Genomic DNA, 19,523 nt, shown 5'->3' on the forward strand with positions numbered 1-19,523 from the left:
TTATGATGAAATAATAATAAATAATAATAATAATAATGTCAATAAAATAATAATATACCAATCTATTGACAATAATAAATAATAATAATAATATAATGGCCAACAACACATTGGTATTAACAACAACAACAATACAATAGCACTTTGAGAATCCAGTATCTACTTACTGTTACCCCACATTGACTTGCCCTCACCAGCCAAAAGCAGACATTGACGGCCTCTCTTCTCTTTGTATCACCATCATCTGCATCCATTCATTCATTCATTCATCAAGACATTCATGCATTCATCTATTTATTCATTTACCATTTGGGGATCATATCTTTCTCATCAATCTATCTATCCATCTATCTATCCATCATCCATCTATCTATCTATAACTTATATATTCCATAATCAGTCATTCATTCATCTATCCATTCCCATCATCTACTATATCACATCACATTCCATTCATCTATCTATCTATCTATCTATCATCTATCTATATATATATATATATATATATATATATATACATATACACATTCTCTCTCTCTCTCTATGTATATATAGTAGGTCGAGCACAGCTCAGTTCATCCAAATTCAAGTATATTATTTGTCTACAAACTGTCTCAATGGCATGCCCACTCTGGTGGATATATATATGTCTGTATAAAGAATGTCAAAATAATGGTGACGCTGATTTTAAAAGGGACAAAATGTTGTTTCAAACCATTCTTCAATGAATAAATGATTGCCAGGTAAGATATTGAAGTCCATAATAGCCAGGAACATTCAAGCATTTAGAGAAAGGCTTAATTCACGACTCATGACAACAAGCAGTGTGTGGGTCATGCCTCACCAATCTCATCCTTCTGTTAAAGTATTTGGAGGCGTTTAGAGATGCAGAAAAATTATGATGTAATCTATCTTACTTTTAGTAAAGCGTTTGATATGTCTCTTCACTCAGATTGTTACAAATTACGGCTCATTTAGGTGGATTAAAAAGTTGAACTGTCATATGTGCCTTGCAAAGGCAAAGAGTAAATTAATTGCAAAGATCTGACTTAGATGTTACCAGTGGTGTCCAACAAGGTTCATATTGAGTCCATTTTGCTTATTATTTATATCAATGACTTTAGATATAACAGTGAAAGTGGACGTACCTGCAGATGATACCAAGACTGGTAGAGTAATTGAGTCGGATCGTATCTAGTATTCTCCAAGGTGAATCTGTAACAGATTTACATCAAGGATAAATGGAAGATGAGTTCAATGAAGTGTATTCTTATGGTAGGAACAACTCCCCTCACATAACTATTAAGTAAATTATGTTCTCATAAGCAGGTCTGTGAGAGGGATTAGATTCAGTGAGCTCTGATCTCCGTCCATAAGAAGCTAATGCATTCAAGCTTAGAAATTCTTATTAATTGGGTATCATCAGATATCGCAAGGAGTGAAGTTAAAGCCCTGGAAGCTCTTCTCAAACTGTGCTTATATTAGTTAGACTCATCTTGACTAAGTGGTTCAGTTCTACTACCCATTTATAGAATGATATCAAAACAAGAATCAACTGGCAGAGGAGGATGACTAAGATGATTCAGGGTTGAGAAAACTTGACATGAGGACAGACCAAATGACAAATTGCATTCTCTAGAAAGCAAGGAAGAAGTGGAGACATGATCGAGGTTTATAAAACACGAAGGGCTTTAATAAGGGAGACATTCATAAGGTTTTACAGAGAACTGGTAGACACGCAATGGGTTGGAACCGATAAATTCAGAGATTCAATAGGGACAGGCAAAATTGGTTTACTAACAGGTGGTGGATGAGAATAGGCTTAGTAGTCATAGGGTGAGCGCCAACAATTGTCACATTCAAAAACATGGAGGCCCAATGGATGATATTAGGTAAGAGATACACGGGACTGCAGGGTCATGGGGTTCTGGCCTATATATATATATATATATATATATATACATATATATCACTTTATTTTTTATTTCTCCAGTGATTTAAATGCACTTGTAAAACTTTCTGTACTTTTTTTTCTTTGTGTGTGTGTGTGTGTGTGTGTGTGTGTGTGTGTGTGTGTGTGTGTGTGTGTGTGTGTGTGTACAATAATAATAATAATAATAATAATAATAATACAATAATAATAATAATAGGTTGACATCAGCAGTCAAGGTATTGAAATATGCAAATTAAAAATACAAGAACTAGTATACTAGAGGGGAGGGAGGTAGAAGGAGTCATAAATAGAGATGATAAGGGAGGAGGGTGTGAAGGGGGAACTTAGAGGGTAGTAGGCGGTGCAACCACCGCGGGTCTTGGAAGGACTGTCACTATCCACTGTCGGTACCATTATTGCTTGTAACGGTCACTGTAGTGCTTCCATGGTTGAGTTTGTTGTGGTGTTCAGAAGTGGTGGGAGGAGTGCTCATAGAAGTGTGTATACAAGGAGGATTGTAGCAGGAGATTCCAATTTCTGAGGGATGTCTTGGTGCTTCAACAGAGAGCCTAGGGAGACCCAGGGTGGCTTGAGAAGTGGTCAGTGGTTAGCCTGAAAATGACCCATGCCTTTGAACCTCCTCTGTTGTTGGGTAGGGTGGAAAGACCACGCCAGGGAGGCATACATTAGCTTTAAGTAATATGAATGATGAATAAATACTGTATTGGCCAGCTCAGCAGCTGGTGCTCGGCGCGTCCTGCGTCTACGCGCATGCATGTATACAGCTTGTAGGGAGGCTGTCTGATTTGGTGTTGCAGTTGAAGCCCCAGCTTGATTGGCAGTTCACAGTGTGCCTAAGTAGTAGTTTGGTGGACTGGACGACCCGGAGGTGGTGTGAGTTTCAATAGACAGTGGCGGAGGTGGCACATCTCTTCGACGTGCAAACGTACTCACCTTCATGGTCTTGGTGTGGTTGATATAACTGCTGTCAATCGTCCATGCTTGAAGGTTGCCGTCGAGCGACGCTTGAAGAGGTGCATAGTCAGGATCCCCTATGGGACGCCAGCGTTGTCGTCAACACATATTTCCAGCGATGCGGTGTGTCCATGAGGGTTAGATGTTAATGAGCACCAAGAAGCAAAGGGACCCATTTTGGGTGCCTTTATGGACGCCGCATGTCAGCTCAAGAGGAGTGGAGACTGAGCCCTGGGAGCGAATCTATTTGCTGGCGTGTGCTGAGTGAAATCAGTCAGCCACGATATATATGAGGCCCCATATAGTGGCTGGCCTATATATATATATATATATATATATATATATATATATATATATATATATATATATATATATATATATATATATATATATATATATATATATATATATATATATATATATATATATATATATATATATATATATATATATATATATATATATATATATATATATATATATATATATATATATATATATATAGATCTGGGTGTGTGTGTGTGTGTGCATGTAGTAATGTGTCGGCTTTTGGATGTGTGTATGAGGTAGTGTTTACACAAGCCGGGGAAGCGGAGACGAGTTGTAAATTTTTAAATGCTTGTTCCGGGTGGCTTCACTAATCATCATCATCAGCATCATCATGAGTGGGAGAGAGACAGGCAGTGGTGGTGGTGGTTGCGGTGGTGAAAGGAAACGGAGAACGAAAGATGAAAGGGTGAAACAAGGTGAGAGTATTGGTGGTGATCGCAGTGGCGATGATGAACTAGAGAGAGAGAGAGAGAGAGAGAGAGAGAGAGAGAGAGAGAGAGAGAGAGAGAGAGAGAGAGAGAGAGAGAGAGAGAGAGAGAGAGAGAGAAAATTACATAGAATTACATTGATAACCAGACCATACAGGCCGTAATGCCCAAATTAGGTGGTCTGTCCTAAACCTAAGTGACAGTTGTTATGCGGCCACCATGGCGTTGAAACTGACCTAGTGAAAATTTAGGTGGAGGAGATAGCGGTCAAGATTTTTCTTTAAACGATGCAATCGAGTTACACTGTATCACTTATGGTGATAATCTGTTCCAATCTCGAACGGCAGCATTAGTGAAGAAGAATTCTGTACAATCTGAATAAACTTGTCTACATTTGAATTTAGCGCCATTATTTCTCGTTCGCGTCGAATCATCCATCACAAACAGCTTGGTCGGATCCACGTTGGTAAAACCGTTAAGTATTTTAAAACACTCTATCAGTTTTCCCTTGAGGCGGCGTTTTTCGAGAGAAAACAGGTTTAGATGTGACAACCTTTCCTCGTAGGGTTTGTTTCCTAATGAAGGAATCATCTTGGTTGCTCTACGTTGAACACCTTCTAATTTAGCATTGTCTTTCGCGTGGTGGGGAGACCAAAACTGCACGGCATACTCCAAATGAGGTCTGCCGAAACTATTATACAATGGTGGTATAATATTTTTATTCTTGAATGAAAAAAAATCTCTTAATAATCTGTATATGCCGTGTTATTGATTTCCAGTTTTTCTTTATAAAGTTACAGGTACATTGCTTCAGGGCAACATTGTGCAAAAGATAATAAAAAGCACGTAATATGGTTATGAAAATATATTTTCCTTTTGAAGGAGTTAACTCATGTAAACAACATTGTGGCACTTCTTTATCACATTTTCCTTAATAAGAAAAATAATCTTCAGTCTGAAAACCGAGACAGGCACTTCTATATTACCAAACAAATTGCATTATTATATTTTCAGTTATCATTGAAAATATTTTCATTGTGATAAGTATCAAATATGTAGATATCCTTTACCCAGTTTTTAATCTGTTTGTTTAGCAATATAATTTCAAGTATATTATTTCAAGGGAACGTTGCCTAAATCATAAAAAATTGCATGTTATGTTGCTATAAAAACACATACCTTCCTTCAGAGAATATCATCTTTCCATTTTAGACATTGAACTCCAAAATAACTCAAAAATAAACTTCACAACAGACAAAACATTTGCCACTGAATAGTTTCTTCAGAGCTCAATTCATTCCGACAACAACATATGTCTTTCCACATTGTAAAGTTTCTTTGTAACATGAAATCGTATTCATTGCAAACCAAAAGACTAGCAATTCCTTGGCACTAAGTACAGTGCTTTACTCTTAACCAAAAAATGTATCCCATCTGAAATCAAAACACATACACTTTTCTCTACATACAATAAACAGTTTCTCAATATCATGTTCATTTGGAATGAAAAAACAAAATCTTGCACTAAAAATAAATCATCATGTGAAACTATTTTCATGCAATATACAAGATTCTTATTGGTGACATGCAATATAGAAGATTCTTACTGATGAAATTTCAGGAAGCAGTTAGATTTGAGTGTGAAACACAAATTTATTTTGCATTTGCAACAGTACACTTTATATATTCCAGAACATCCTGGATTCTTGCACCTTCCTTTTTTTTTCCAAATTCTGGAAAATCTCCATATATGTCAGTTCTTATTGCTGTGACTGGTATTGGTACTGTTGGACCCTTCTTAGCTTTTGCCTTATAGAGTTTATCATCATCAGTTGATGGTCTTCCCCTTTTCATTCCTTCTGCCTTTCCTTTTGGCAGTAAACAATCTGCTACTTCAAGTTTGAATTTCAAGAGAGGAAGTTTTTCTTTTCTAAATGCACCACTCTTATCATAATCTCTGTTATACAAAAGCCATGCTTGGATGAGCATCATGTCTAGAAAATGCCAAAGCAGTTTGTGGTACCACTTTTTTGACCTCAAACAAATTCTATATAATGCCATGAGGGAGTCGAGGAGATCGACCCCACCTATGAATTTTTAGATCATAACAATGGAGGGACGTGTTATGTCTTTATATTCCTTTGCCTTAGAGTCCCACCTTTTGATAGTGCTTTGTGGCTCAACTGCGGCAAAATTGCTGAAAAGTGTAACCCCTCTATTGTCATACCATTTGACTGCTCTTAGCTCTACGTCATCCATTTCTGTTACTTGAATGACACTTGTACCCCGTCCTGACTTCTTCAAAACTGCATCAGAGGGCATTTCGCAGCCAGGAACACGATTGAACCTGACTGTCCCAAGTGAGCCAATTCCAAGTCTCCACAGTGTTGTTTGAAGAAGAGGGCTGTTGAACCAGTTATCAAAGTAGACCATATGCCACACCCCTTTTGTAATTGGCTGAAGGAGGCCTAGTACAATGTTACCAGAAGCTTTCAAATCAGGTTGTCCCGGGACAGGGCTTATGCTTCCTGTGTAAACCTTGAAGTTGTAAACTAAACCATCAGTCCCTGACAGAACAAAAATTTTGTATCCCCATTTCTTAGTTTTTTTTGGATTATAGGTTTTTATGCCTGAGTGTCCCTTGAAGGGGCAATTTGCTCATCAATTGAAAGTTTTTCAGCAGGAAGAGTGCTTGATACTTTTCTTTGGATTATATCAATCACAGGTCTAATCTTGTATAATTTGTCTGTGCAGTTATCAGGGATACTCTGATTATCATTACAATGAAGACTTTTCTTTATGAATTCAAATCTCTGGAGAGCCATTGCATCTGCTATTTTGGGGAACCTCAGGTATGAACTCCAGTAAAGTCTAACTCTTGAAAGTTTGACAATGCTCATAATGTATAATGTGCCAATGAACTGTTCCAACTCATTCATAGTCAAGCCTAGTAGTCTGTTAGGATCCTTTTGAATTGCATATCTATTGGACTCTTCAACAAGTACATTTTTAGATTACAGTCAACTAATTCCTCATAATACTCTATAGGGCTTCTTACTTTACCGTCTCCAGCATAAACTTGTCCTACAAACTCTTTCTCCAAAGATTCTACCTCTTCTGGTCCTTTAGTCTTCCAAATAATTCTTCTGCCCACATTCTTTCTTCTAATAGTGGTTCCAGGGACATTCTCATCTACCTCTTCTGGTCTTCTCTTCTTCCATACATTCTTTCCTCTGGGAGGGATTTCTGGGGGATCCTCATCTTCATTTTCTTCTCTATCTGTACCATCCTCGCTATCCAGGCCTTGCAAATCCTTTTCAATGTCATATTCATCACTTTCACTCTACAAATTTTCATCTTCAAACTCTTTTGGTATACATAGTTCAGGTCGCTTGTGATAGAATACTGAAGGATTCATTGCTGCAAAGGGAAAGAAGTTTCCATGAAAACTATTTGCATAATTAGTCTTCAAGATACAGAATAGCCTAATAAGCATATTTTGAAAATTCAACATATGCACACAGAAGCCTAATATTCTATCACAGTTTATATGGATTATTGTTACTTGAATATACAATGACATTCATTATTACATACGTCAACATGTGGTAGTCCAAGTGTATAATGTTGCCTCAAAGACACAAGCATACATTTATCCCAGTTCATAATATTGGCTCAAGGGCACATGCATACCTTGACCCTACGCCTTCTAAATAAGTGTATAATGTTGCAACAAAGACACATACATACAGCAAACCAAACAGGGGCGGATCCAGAAAATCAATTTGGGGGGCCCCGCTGGTAAAATTTCATAACTTAGCGACAGCCTCAAAACAGTGAAGACCAATGGATAGTGATGGCGGTTCTTTGCTTAAAATCCGCAGCTCCCGAGCTATCAACGTATATGTGACAAATGAAAGAAACAATTTAAATTGTACATCCGACCAGTGAAAAGGCAGATCTGAACAGGTAGAAATCAATACCATATGAGCATTCGAAGAAAACTAAACGTTTATTTCGATATGTAAGCAGCAAGGGTGATCATAATACAGGTCATATATAAATTACAAACCTAACCTTTACCAAAAAAGTTAATATGTAAAATTAGACACAGCTGAAGATAAAAAGGAATTATTATAGGGTTTCTTTTACATGGGATTGAGGTAACACATTTGCAAAGATTGGCTGATCTAAAGAAATATATTTACAACATCCCAAGTATTCAACAAGTGCCTCACTAAGCAAAGACTAGTCGGCGGTTTTTTCGCCGAATTTGCCGAACTCTCGACTGAAATGGGGATATCATAGTGGACACAGAGGAGGGCAAGTTCGTTAGGCGCTCTTGGCCGACGTTACTCCTCAGATAGGTTTTCAGCCTTTTCAATGCCGAGAAAGACCTCTAGGCTTACGCGTTGGAGACTGGAAGCGTCAACAGAGTTTTCATGAGAATGGCGAGATTGGGGAACATGCTGGTGCTGGCGTGTGTTTGGGCTTTTTTGATAGTTTGGAAGACCGGAACAGATAATGCCCAGCGCTTCGCTTACGCCTTCACGAGTGTCAGGGATTCGATGTCGAACTCATAGAGCTTCGCCGCTTGAAGCACAGACGCAACATCCGTTTCGGGGCCTTTGAGGAGTTGCTTGAGCTGAAGTGCGACAGGCACTGTGTCGTCGCCGAACCGACTCTTCAACTCAGCCAAGACGTGGTCCACGAACGGAATGTACATCGCCCGGCGGTAATACTCCTCAGCATTCTCGCACGGAACATTTGATCGCTGGGTCTGTCGTGCACAGAGTCGTGGCACAGGGATGGTGTCATGCAATGACCCCACCTCGACCAAAAGCTCTTCCGTTTTCATGAACACGTCGTGGAAATGATTCTCCTCATCTGCTCTGAACTTGGCAAAAATGGTCTCGATGCCATGCACGAATCGTGGCATAGGCTGACACCAAGTCGCTATCTTTTCTCTGAAGAGTTCGGCTCGGCTCGAGAGTATGCACCAATATAAACCCACTACAACCAGTCCAACGAGAAAGCGGGGAACACGTGTGGCGATGAGAAGGAGCCCAGTGGTGGCGTCAAGTTCTTCCTCGAGAAAACAGCGATGACAGGCAGAAATTCAACGAAACCAGCACTGCGTCATGCCTCTCAATCCACCTGGTGGGGCACAGGGGAACAAGCTTTTCGCGCCTGGCCGAGGTAAGTTTGACAACCTCTGTAAAGAGGAGAGAGCGCATATTCGAAGAATGAACGAAGTTGTACACCTCGGTCAGTGTTTGAAGAGCGATCTTCATTTCCTTGACGTCACACGCCTTCGTCAGTATTAGATTCTGCCGGTGGTTAAAGCAGTGGCTTGGCTTGGCCAGAGTGTACTTCTTCATGAGTACTGCGGCACACCCTTTGAATTTTCCCATCATGGCACTTGTTCCATCGAAACCAAGTTCCCTGCACTTGGCCATGTCCAATCCGAGGTCTTCAACGGTGCGGAAAAGGAGCCAGGCTAAACCTTTACCGGTGAGGTCTTGGGCGTATTCCCTTATTTCCTCTTCGAAGTGCCGAATGATGATAGTGGCCTGCACTAAAATTCACTTTCTGCTTGCATTTGAGGAATGAGGTCACAAAAAAAATTTCCTAGGCCTTTAAATCTTGTTCTATAATATTCAATGTACGATTCTGTAACTTAAATATTGAAAATAAATAAAGAAAATCATGAGTTCTCCAGAAATGCAACAAAAAGGTAACAGTTTTCGTTTTGACTCTCTCAGAAAGTGGACATTTTAGCAGATGGGGGGGTCGTCCGACACCCCCGGCCCCTCCCCCCCCGGTACGGCGTACTACGTATACGAGTATATAGATTGTGAGATGAGTGCTGGCCCCATAAGAGCGCGGGGCCCTGGGCACGTGTCCGTTGTGCCCTGGCCCTGCAGGAGAGTGAAAAATTACATCAGACACCGAAAAAAGTTTAATCTTGCCTGAGCATCCCGTCCACCTCCGCATAGTAAAGCCCAAGGAACCTATAGAGGAGGAATTTTTAAAGTTTGGAGGACAGCGTCCAGAGCTATCTAGCGGCGGCCGACTTCGCTCCCCAGCTCTCTAGCTTTTTAGGGGTATCTTAAATATATTTTGTTTTCTCAATTCATGGGTATTTCAAATATTTTAGTTATCCTAATATTTTTTTTGGGGGGCCCGGGCCATCTGGCTCCCCACCCCCGTATCCGCGCCTGCATATGCCTACAGCCGACGACACATTCCGTATTATAAGAAGTTACAGCACATTTTAAGCGAGTCAGTTCTGTACCCACTATCCGCATACACTCGAGATTTTCTAGGGGGGCGGAGATTTTTTTGGGGGACCCCCCCCCCCTTGTATCCGCCCCTGAAACCAGATGCATCATGTTGCTTCAAAGACACAAGCATACCTTGACCCAAGCCATGGGCATTTAAATTCCAAACTCCGTAAAAGTGTATAATGTTGCCTCAAGGACCCAAGCGTACAGCGACCCACGTGTACAGTGTTGCCTCCAGGTCACAAGCCTAGTGCAAAACACGTGAACGTGTACTTTTTTTACATTTCATAAAAACGAACAACACCACTGATATATATATATATATATATATATATATATATATATATATATATATATATATATATATATATATATATATATATATATATATATATATATATATATATATATATTACCCTAATTCGATCTATACTGTGATTTTTCTAGAAGCTTGATTCTGTATAATATTTACCCAAAAAGGATAGTTCTAGCAAATTTTCAGAGAAAAGTGCATAATGTTGCTTTGGAGACACAAATACATATTGACCTAAAGCATGACCATGTAGCTTTAGACTGTACTAATGCTTATGACATGGTAATGATAAATGATTATTCTATGGACTGTGATTTTTTGGGAAAACATACCTGTGCATATGTGGAGTTGACAATCCTAATTTGTCAGCAAAAAATCCGCTAAGCCGCATCGTCTTCTTTCTCCCGCCGGTAGCTCAGCAGGCAGTGGCACTGAGCTGAGTGGGCGCAGATTGTAGAGCTGCCGTTCTTCCGAATCTGGGTTTCCTCCGTTCTCTAAACATTAGATGAGAAAGAAAACGGCTATAGATAGTACTATTGGACCATGTACTAATGTAAACCGATGAATATTAGATTACCGCTAACTCTTTCCCTAATAAGATAAATGATCATCGCATAATATAAATTATATAAATGAAAAATCTTACCTAGTATTTCTTCCTTTTAAAGTGCCTTAAACAGTTGTCGGAGCTGTCACTGTCACACTGCTCCTCGTGTGATGAATCCGATTCTGAGGTGAATATAGGATTCCCTTCGTTACTTTCACAATTATCACTGGAAAAATCTACGTTGTCAGTATTTTCCTCACTATTATCGATATGGTATTCGCTATGATCCTCACTGTCATCATTCTCTGAGTCAGTCTCTTGTGTTTCTGAATTTATAATATTTAGTGGTTGTACATCCTCTTCACTTGGTCCATTATTTATTTGATTTTCGTCCTCACTACTGTCCTCTTCACTAGTGTGTAATAAATTGAGAGCCATAACACCACTTCAACACATAAACACCACCATGACACCAGTTGAAAGTTAGTCTACCATTCAAACGCGTCTTCTTTTAAAAACTAGAAAACGGAATATGGCAATGATCGACGACTTACCAACTTTTACAAATATGTACGTCCATTAAATCTGCAGCTATTATTTACTTGTGACAAATACTATCACTAACACTAAAGTAGAAAGCGCTAAAGTTTATATTTCTTACCTTAATGAAGTCTTACTCCAGTGAAGAATATAGCTAAAGTGGTCGAAGGAATGATTTCCGTAGGCTGACGATACCTCGTCTAGGAAAATGAGACATCATTTTTGCTGATTATCAGGACAATATGGCACATTCATGTAGCTGCTTATATCCATAATATTGTGGGAAAATCATAAGAACTAATATTCTTAATAAAAAAAAGGTTCATTGTAATTACATTTAGCATTTATAAGGAAATGAAGAGGAAACGGAATTTTTTTCCGTCGATGACGTCATGTCCGTATAGCGTCGTCTGCTTCCGTTTAGCAGACGAATTTCCGCCGAACGGCAGCCCTGGCGCAGAGTGATGATATGATGGATCATAGAAAATGGGTCATCGAAGAAAACTCAGACGGTTGCTCAAAGCAATAACTTAAGGGAACACTGAGCTACGGCTAATTTTTCAGATCGTTAACATCAGGCAACATTATGCAAAATAGGGTTAAAAGTCATTTCCCATTTTTCTGACCAATCTGATATTTTACGCAAATCTTCTTGTAGGCTCCGCCTGTCACATTCCGTAAGTACCGCATTGCCGATTTTCGTGCCGTCCGCAAATTTACTAATGAAATTATTGAGACCAAGATCAATGTCGTTGATGTGAATGACGAAGAGAACGGATCCCAGGACAGAGCCTTGGGGGACACCACTAGTGACTGGCATTCATTCAGAGGTCACTCCATTTATTACAACTCTTTGCTTTCTATTGCTTAGCCAGTGCTTGATCCATTCGTGATGCTTACCCCCAATATATATTTCCTTGATTTTATGAAGCAACTTGTAGTGTGGGACTTTATCAAACGCCTTCTGGAAATCCAAATAAATAATATCAAGTGATTTAGAAACATCGTAGACTGCAAAAAGCTCGTTATAAAACCTTAATAGATTCGACAAACAAGATCTGTTGTTACGGAAACCATTTTGCGAGTCCAGGATTAGCGAATTACACTCTAGGTAGTTAACTATCTCGAATAATTGTCTCAAATAATGTTTATATATCTAAAAAAAACTTTTAGGATCTGACTCGCAATTTACCGCAATGAGAGAGAGAGAGAGAGAGAGAGAGAGAGAGAGAGAGAGAGAGAGAGAGAGAGAGAGAGAGAGAGAGGAATCAGTGAATGTAAAGAAAGAGTACAAAATGACGGGGGTGGATAAAGATGGAAGTCAGGAAGGAAGCTGAATGGTGGAGGATCAAAGCGGGATGAAGGGACAGAGGCGGAGATTTGTACGAAAGGAGGAAGAAGAAAAAGAAAAAGACAAAGACAAGGAAAAGAAGAAGAAGAAAAAGAGGAAGAAGAAAGGAAGAAGAAGAAGTAGAAGAAAAAAAAAGACGAAAAAAATGGAAAGAAGAACCAAATCAAGATGCAAAACATAAAATGAGCATAAGGTCAGAAAGGATTCATTAATTAATTTATTTTTACTTCACCGGGGTCCCAGCTCTGGCATGTGTTTACCTGTGTTACCTGGCTCAAACATAAGGAACAACTTAACAAACCTTCACGCCTTCACCCGGTCCAAGCGCTGGCGTTTACCTGTGTCACCTGGCTCAAACATCAGGACCAACTTAACAAACCTTCACTACTTCACCCGGTCCAAGAGCTGGCATGTGTTTACCTGTGTTACCTGCCACAAAGATGAAAGTCAGTTCACTCTTCTGAAAACACCGCTTCTCGTCCGATCAGCGAAGTTAAGCGACGTTGGGTCTGGATAGTACTTGGATGGGTGACCGCCTGGGAACACCAGATGCTGTTGGCATCCCTCTTTTTATTTAATTTCTCTTAGCTTTTCACTTTGCGCTCCTGGTGACTCTTTTCTTTTCGTATAGCTTTCGTTATGTTTTATATTTTTTTTCTTTCTTTTTGCACCCCTCTTCTTTTCTTTTCATTTAGCTTTTATCCTTTCTTTTGCATTCCTCTTTTCTTTTCATCTAGGTCTTAGCCTTTCGCCTTGCATCCCTGTTTTCGTTTTATTTACCTTTTGACCTTTCGTTTTGCACCATTTCTTTTCCTTAAGCACTTCGTTTTCCGTCCCTTTTTTATTTTTTTCATTCAGCTCAGCCTTTCGTTTAGAAAATTTTGACGCTGGTTACGTAACTTTATTTATTTATTCATTCATTTATTTATTTTTACTTCACTGGGGTCCCAGCGCTGGCATGTGTTTAGCCGTGTTACCTGGCTCAAACATAAGGAGCAACTTAACAAAGCTTCACTACTTCACCCGGTCCAAGCGCTGGCGTTTACCTGTGTCACCTGGCTCAAACATCAGGACCAACTTAACAAACCTTCACTACTTCGCCCGGTCCAAGCGCTGGCATGTGATTACCTGTGTTACCTGCCTCAAAGATGAAAGCCAGTTCACCTTTCTTGTCAACGGCCACACCACGTTGAAAACACCGCTTCTCGTCCGATCAGCGAAGTTAAGCGACGTTGGGTCTGGATAGTACTTGGATGGGTGACCGCCTGGGAACACCAGATGCTGCTGGCATCCCTCTTTTTATTTAATTTCTCTTAACTTTTCACTTTGCGCTCCTGGTGACTCTTTTCTTTTCATATAGCTTTCGGCCTTCCGTTATGTTTTATATTTTTTTTTCTTTCTTTTTGCACCCCTCTTCTTTTCTTTTCATTTAGCTTTTATCCTTTCTTTTGCATTCCTCTTTTCTTTTCATCTAGGTCTTAGCCTTTCGCCTTGCATCCCTGTTTTCGTTTTATTTACCTTTTGACCTTTCGTTTTGCACCATTTCTTTTCCTTAAGCACTTCGTTTTCCGTCCCTTTTTAATTTTTTTCATTCAGCTCAGCCTTTCGTTTAGAAAATTTTGACGCTGGTTACGTAACTTTATTTATTTATTCATTCATTTATTTATTTTTACTTCACTGGGGTCCCAGCGCTGGCATGTGTTTAGCCGTGTTACCTGGCTCAAACATAAGGAGCAACTTAACAAAGCTTCACTACTTCACCCGGTCCAAGCGCTGGCGTTTACCTGTGTCACCTGGCTCAAACATCAGGACCAACTTAACAAACCTTCACTACTTCGCCCGGTCCAAGCGCTGGCATGTGATTACCTGTGTTACCTGCCTCAAAGATGAAAGCCAGTTCACCTCTCTTGTCAACGGCCACACCACGTTGAAAACACCGCTTCTCGTCCGATCAGCGAAGTTAAGCGACGTTAGGTCTGGATAGTACTTGGATGGGTGACCGCCTGGGAACACCAGATGCTGTTGGCATCCCTCTTTTTATTTAATTTCTCTTAACTTTTCACCTTACGGTCCTGGTGACTCTTTTCTTTTCATATAGCTTTCGGCCTTCCGTTATGTTTTATATTTTTTTTCTTTCTTTTTGGAGCCCTCTTCTTTTCTTTTCATTTAGCTTTTATCCTTTCTTTTGTATTCCTCTTTTCTTTTCATCTAGGTCTTAGCCTTTCGCCTTGCATCCCTGTTTTCGTTTTATTTACCTTTTGACCTTTCGTTTTGCACCATTTCTTTTCCTTAAGCACTTCGTTTTCCGTCCCTTTTTTATTTTTTTCATTCAGCTCAGCCTTTCGTTTAGAAAATTTTGACGCTGGTTACGTAACTTTATTTATTTATTCATTCATTTATTTATTTTTACTTCACTGGGGTCCCAGCGCTGGCATGTGTTTAGCCGTGTTACCTGGCTCAAACATAAGGAGCAACTTAACAAAGCTTCACTACTTCACCCGGTCCAAGCGCTGGCGTTTACCTGTGTCACCTGGCTCAAACATCAGGACCAACTTAACAAACCTTCACTACTTCGCCCGGTCCAAGCGCTGGCATGTGATTACCTGTGTTACCTGCCTCAAAGATGAAAGCCAGTTCACCTTTCTTGTCAACGGCCACACCACGTTGAAAACACCGCTTCTCGTCCGATCAGCGAAGTTAAGCGACGTTGGGTCTGGATAGTACTTGGATGGGTGACCGCCTGGGAACACCAGATGCTGTTGGCTTCCCGTTTTTATTTAATTTCTCTTAACTTGTCACCCTGCGGTCCTGGTGTCTCTTTTCTTTTCAGATAGCTTTCGGCCTTCCGTTATGTTTTGTATTTTTTTCTTTCTTTTGCACCCTCTTCTTTTCTTTTCATTTAGCTTTTATCCTTTCTTTTGCATTCCTCTTTTGTTTTCATCTAGGTCTTAGCCTTTCGCCTTGCATCCCTGTTTTCGTTTTATTTACCTTTTGACCTTTCGTTTTGCACCATTTCTTTTCCTTAAGCACTTCGTTTTCCGTCCCTTTTATTTATTTTTTTCATTCAGCTCAGCCTTTCGTTTTGAAAATTTTGACGCTGGTTACGTAACTTTATTTATTTATTCATTCATTTATTTATTTTTACTTCACTGGGGTCCCAGCGCTGGCATGTGTTTAGCCGTGTTACCTGGCTCAAACATAAGGAGCAACTTAACAAAGCTTCACTACTTCACCCGGTCCAAGCGCTGGCGTTTACCTGTGTCACCTGGCTCAAACATCAGGACCAACTTAACAAACCTTCACTACTTCGCCCGGTCCAAGCGCTGGCATGTGATTACCTGTGTTACCTGCCTCAAAGATGAAAGCCAGTTCACCTTTCTTGTCAACGGCCACACCACGTTGAAAACACCGCTTCTCGTCCGATCAGCGAAGTTAAGCGACGTTGGGTCTGGATAGTACTTGGATGGGTGACCGCCTGGGAACACCAGATGCTGCTGGCATCCCTCTTTTTATTTAATTTCTCTTAACTTTTCACTTTGCGCTCCTGGTGACTCTTTTCTTTTCATATAGCTTTCGGCCTTCCGTTATGTTTTATATTTTTTTTTCTTTCTTTTTGCACCCCTCTTCTTTTCTTTTCATTTAGCTTTTATCCTTTCTTTTGCATTCCTCTTTTCTTTTCATCTAGGTCTTAGCCTTTCGCCTTGCATCCCTGTTTTCGTTTTATTTACCTTTTGACCTTTCGTTTTGCACCATTTCTTTTCCTTAAGCACTTCGTTTTCCGTCCCTTTTTTATATTTTTCATTCAGCTCAGCCTTTCGTTTAGAAAATTTTGACGGGGGTTACGTAACTTTATTTATTTATTCATTCATTTATTTATTTTTACTTCACTGGGGTCCCAGCGCTGGCATGTGTTTAGCCGTGTTACCTGGCTCAAACATAAGGAGCAACTTAACAAAGCTTCACTACTTCACCCGGTCCAAGCGCTGGCGTTTACCTGTGTCACCTGGCTCAAACATCAGGACCAACTTAACAAACCTTCACTACTTCGCCCGGTCCAAGCGCTGGCATGTGATTACCTGTGTTACCTGCCTCAAAGATGAAAGCCAGTTCACCTTTCTTGTCAACGGCCACACCACGTTGAAAACACCGCTTCTCGTCCGATCAGCGAAGTTAAGCGACGTTGGGTCTGGATAGTACTTGGATGGGTGACCGCCTGGGAACACCAGATGCTGTTGGCATCCCTCTTTTTATTTAATTTCTCTTAACTTTTCACCTTGCGCTCCTGGTGACTCTTTTCTTTTCATATAGCTTTCGGCCTTCCGTTATGTTTTATATTTTTTCTTTCTTTTGCACCCTCTTCTTTTCTTTTCATTTAGCTTTTATCCTTTCTTTTGCATTCCTCTTTTCTTTTCATCTAGGTCTTAGCCTTTCGCCTTGCATCCTGTTTTCGTTTTATTTACCTTTTGACCTTTCGTTTTGCACCATTTCTTTTCCTTAAGCACTTCGTTTTCCGTCCCTTTTTATTTTTTTCATTCAGCTCAGCCTTTCGTTTAGAAAATTTTGACGCTGGTTACGTAACTTTATTTATTTATTCATTCATTTATTTATTTTTACTTCACTGGGGTCCCAGCGCTGGCATGTGTTTAGCCGTGTTACCTGGCTCAAACATAAGGAGCAACTTAACAAAGCTTCACTACTTCACCCGGTCCAAGCGCTGGCGTTTACCTGTGTCACCTGGCTCAAACATCAGGACCAACTTAACAAACCTTCACTACTTCGCCCGGTCCAAGCGCTGGCATGTGATTACCTGTGTTACCTGCCTCAAAGATGAAAGCCAGTTCACTTTTCTTGTCAACGGCCACACCACGTTGAAAACACCGCTTCTTGTCCGATCAGCGAAGTTAAGCGACGTTGGGTCTGGATAGTACTTGGATGGGTGACCGCCTGGGAACACCAGATGCTGTTGGCATCCCTCTTTTTATTTAATTTCTCTTAACTTTTCACCTTGCGGTCCTGGTGACTCTTTTCTTTTCATATAGCTTTCGGCCTTCCGTTATGTTTTATATTTTTTTTCTTTCTTTTTGCACCCCTCTTCTTTTCTTTTCATTTAGCTTTTATCCTTTCTTTTGCATTCCTCTTTTCTTTTCATCTAGGTCTTAGCCTTTCGCCTTGCATCCCTGTTTTCGTTTTATTTACCTTTTGACCTTTCGTTTTGCACCATTTCTTTTCCTTAAGCACTTCGTTTTCCGTCCCTTTTTTATTTTTTTCATTCAGCTCAGCCTTTCGTTTAGAAAATTTTGACGCTGGTTACGTAACTTTATTTATTTATTCATTCATTTATTTATTTTTACTTCACTGGGGTCCCAGCGCTGGCATGTGTTTAGCCGTGTTACCTGGCTCAAACATAAGGAGCAACTTAACAAAGCTTCACTACTTCACCCGGTCCAAGCGCTGGCGTTTACCTGTGTCACCTGGCTCAAACATCAGGACCAACTTAACAAACCTTCACTACTTCGCCCGGTCCAAGCGCTGGCATGTGATTACCTGTGTTACCTGCCTCAAAGATGAAAGCCAGTTCACCTTTCTTGTCAACGGCCACACCACGTTGAAAACACCGCTTCTCGTCCGATCAGCGAAGTTAAGCGACGTTGGGTCTGGATAGTACTTGGATGGGTGACCGCCTGGGAACACCAGATGCTGTTGGCATCCCTCTTTTTATTTAATTTCTCTTAACTTTTCACCTTGCGGTCCTGGTGACTCTTTTCTTTTCATATAGCTTTCGGCCTTCCGTTATGTTTTATATTTTTTTTCTTTCTTTTTGCACCCCTCTTCTTTTCTTTTCATTTAGCTTTTATCCTTTCTTTTGCATTCCTCTTTTCTTTTCATCTAGGTCTTAGCCTTTCGCCTTGCATCCCTGTTTTCGTTTTATTTACCTTTTGACCTTTCGTTTTGCACCATTTCTTTTCCTTAAGCACTTCGTTTTCCGTCCCTTTTTAATTTTTTTCATTCAGCTCAGCCTTTCGTTTAGAAAATTTTGACGCTGGTTACGTAACTTTATTTATTTATTCATTCATTTATTTATTTTTACTTCACTGGGGTCCCAGCGCTGGCATGTGTTTAGCCGTGTTACCTGGCTCAAACATAAGGAGCAACTTAACAAAGCTTCACTACTTCACCCGGTCCAAGCGCTGGCGTTTACCTGTGTCACCTGGCTCAAACATCAGGACCAACTTAACAAACCTTCACTACTTCGCCCGGTCCAAGCGCTGGCATGTGATTACCTGTGTTACCTGCCTCAAAGATGAAAGCCAGTTCACCTTTCTTGTCAACGGCCACACCACGTTGAAAACACCGCTTCTCGTCCGATCAGCGAAGTTAAGCGACGTTGGGTCTGGATAGTACTTGGATGGGTGACCGCCTGGGAACACCAGATGCTGTTGGCATCCCCTTTTTATTTAATTTCTCTTAACTTTTCACCCTGCGGTCCTGGTGACTCTTTTCTTTTCATATAGCTTTCGGCCTTCCGTTATGTTTTGTATTTTTTTTCTTTCTTTTTGCACCCCTCTTCTTTTCTTTTCATTTAGCTTTTATCCTTTCTTTTGCATTCCTCTTTGGATTTCATCTAGGTCTTAGCCTTTCGCCTTGCATCCCTGTTTTCGTTTTATTTACCTTTTGACCTTTCGTTTTGCACCATTTCTTTTCCTTAAGCACTTCGTTTTCCGTCCCTTTTTAATTTTTTTCATTCAGCTCAGCCTTTCGTTTAGAAAATTTTGACGGTGGTTACGTAACTTTATTTATTTATTCATTCATTTATTTATT

General features: G+C 40.1%; 8 non-coding genes and 1 pseudogene across 8 annotated transcripts; all 9 read left to right on the forward strand.

Moving 5' to 3' along the window:
* The first annotated feature begins 13,143 nt into the window (after positions 1-13,143).
* LOC126997595 (5S ribosomal RNA) lies at positions 13,144-13,265 on the forward strand (annotated as a pseudogene).
* Positions 13,266-13,875: 610 nt separating this feature from the next.
* On the forward strand, positions 13,876-13,994 carry LOC126997335 (5S ribosomal RNA). Its single transcript, XR_007752040.1, has one exon. It is a non-coding gene; the product is annotated as a 5S ribosomal RNA (ribosomal RNA).
* A 619-nt stretch (positions 13,995-14,613) lies between these two features.
* On the forward strand, positions 14,614-14,732 carry LOC126997359 (5S ribosomal RNA). The gene has a single exon (XR_007752053.1). It is a non-coding gene; the product is annotated as a 5S ribosomal RNA (ribosomal RNA).
* Positions 14,733-15,350: 618 nt separating this feature from the next.
* Positions 15,351-15,469, forward strand: LOC126997459 (5S ribosomal RNA). Its single transcript, XR_007752132.1, has one exon. It is a non-coding gene; the product is annotated as a 5S ribosomal RNA (ribosomal RNA).
* A 616-nt stretch (positions 15,470-16,085) lies between these two features.
* On the forward strand, positions 16,086-16,204 carry LOC126997336 (5S ribosomal RNA). The gene has a single exon (XR_007752041.1). It is a non-coding gene; the product is annotated as a 5S ribosomal RNA (ribosomal RNA).
* A 619-nt stretch (positions 16,205-16,823) lies between these two features.
* On the forward strand, positions 16,824-16,942 carry LOC126997086 (5S ribosomal RNA). Its single transcript, XR_007751894.1, has one exon. It is a non-coding gene; the product is annotated as a 5S ribosomal RNA (ribosomal RNA).
* A 612-nt stretch (positions 16,943-17,554) lies between these two features.
* On the forward strand, positions 17,555-17,673 carry LOC126997344 (5S ribosomal RNA). The gene has a single exon (XR_007752045.1). It is a non-coding gene; the product is annotated as a 5S ribosomal RNA (ribosomal RNA).
* A 618-nt stretch (positions 17,674-18,291) lies between these two features.
* On the forward strand, positions 18,292-18,410 carry LOC126997091 (5S ribosomal RNA). Its single transcript, XR_007751895.1, has one exon. It is a non-coding gene; the product is annotated as a 5S ribosomal RNA (ribosomal RNA).
* A 618-nt stretch (positions 18,411-19,028) lies between these two features.
* LOC126997098 (5S ribosomal RNA) lies at positions 19,029-19,147 on the forward strand. Its single transcript, XR_007751897.1, has one exon. It is a non-coding gene; the product is annotated as a 5S ribosomal RNA (ribosomal RNA).
* Positions 19,148-19,523: the final 376 nt, after the last annotated feature.

Source organism: Eriocheir sinensis, chromosome 1, assembly GCF_024679095.1.
Source record: "Eriocheir sinensis breed Jianghai 21 chromosome 1, ASM2467909v1, whole genome shotgun sequence".
In the NCBI taxonomy this organism is placed as follows: Eukaryota; Metazoa; Arthropoda; class Malacostraca; order Decapoda; family Varunidae; genus Eriocheir; species Eriocheir sinensis.